General features: G+C 48.5%; 1 protein-coding gene across 1 annotated transcript in view; it reads right to left on the bottom strand.

Moving 5' to 3' along the window:
- Positions 1-1,502, bottom strand: part of GMFB (glia maturation factor, beta) — a 12,740-nt gene that overhangs the window by 10,859 nt on the left and 379 nt on the right.

The following is a 1,502-nucleotide window of genomic DNA, read 5'->3' as shown; positions in this document are numbered from 1 at the left end:
CCTCTCTATAAATATATATATAAAAAAAAGAAAAATAGGTGAATAGCTCTAATAATAGTTAACATGTGTTAAACACTATGAGAGAAACATTATGCTATGTCCTTTACATGGATCTCCCTTTATGCTCAAAACAATCTCATGAGATGGATATTATTATCCCCATTTTGCAAGAAACTAAGGCTTAGAGAAGTTAATTATCGCCCCCCTCCCCAGATTACATAATTAGAATCCTCCCCAGGATTCAATCCAGGCAGCCTAACCTCTAGCCCACTCACGCTTTTAACCACTACAAAGGAGCTGGTGTCAGACGAGATATTGGGAGGAGTGGGTTCGGAAAGGGTACCGAGGTGATTCCTTAGCTTCTCCCTGTGTAACACTAAAGAGTGCTACCTTTCGCTAAATTAAAGAGCACTGAGCAAGACCAGGCTTGAGGGGAAAGAGCATGAATTCTATTCTGGAAAAAGTGAGGTGGCTTTGAGGAACCCCAGTGGGGAAAAGCCTCTCGGAGGATGTTAACTACATAGTGGGATACACAGATCGGGACTGGACCTCAGAAGCAAGGTCTGAGACACAATTTCACAAGCCATTTGCATGTATGTGGCAACTGACGCTGTGAGTACAGGTGAGAAAGGATGAAGACTACAGACTAGAAAAACGATGCACTGGGATGGAGCTTCGGGCTTCCACGTGTTATGTCCAGAGAAAGAGAACAGTTTGCACGGGGCACAGATGGACCAACAGAAGTAGGAAAAAACAAAACAAAACAGGGATTCTGTGTCCCAGAAGCCAGGAGGGAAGAGAACGCTTCCAAGCGGAGAGAGTGGTCAACACCCTGGACTGCAGCTGAGAGGTCAGGAAAGGCAAGAACTAAGAGTCCCTTGGATCCAGTAGCCAGAACAAGGTCCACTCATGCAGGTTGGCTGAGAAATGAGTGGGAGGCCTGAGATAGGTCAGTGGGATTTTGTGTTTTGTTTGTTTTAATCAAAGAAAGGAGCATATTAAAAAACCTGATAGGAAAGATCCAGAAGATCCTTTAGGGGCAACTTGATTCTCCACTTTTTCTTTCTTTCTTTCTTTTAATATTTAAGGGTGTGTTTTTTAAGGTTATACATTTTATGTTTTTAGAGAGGGAGGGAGAGAAGGATTGATGTGAGACACACTGATTGGCTGCCTCCCGTCAGCGCCAGAGGGGGATCTAAGCCGCCACCTAGGTTAGTGCCCAGATCACATTTGAACCCGCGACCTTCCGGGGCCCGGGAGGGCGCTGCCACCGACCGCGGCGCACCAGCCGGGGCGATTCTCCGCTTAGGTTTGGGCGCAGGGGCCAGAGGAAGCCAGAGCCGCTAAACACAGCAAAAACACAGAGCTTTACAGTCACCGTACCGCCAAAGCCGTGGGTCAAAGGCCTCCCGCCGCTGTAACTCAGGGAAAGCAAGGAGAAGGGGAAGCAGAGGCGGGCGGGGCGGAGGGCGCGATCAGCCGCGGCGAGGCCGGGAGACCGG

Source organism: Myotis davidii, unplaced genomic scaffold (genome assembly GCF_000327345.1).
Source record: "Myotis davidii unplaced genomic scaffold, ASM32734v1 scaffold281, whole genome shotgun sequence".
NCBI classification, from domain to species: domain Eukaryota; kingdom Metazoa; phylum Chordata; class Mammalia; order Chiroptera; family Vespertilionidae; genus Myotis; species Myotis davidii.
The sequence above is the reverse complement of the archived record's forward strand: the minus strand, read 5'-3'. Positions and strand labels throughout refer to the sequence as shown.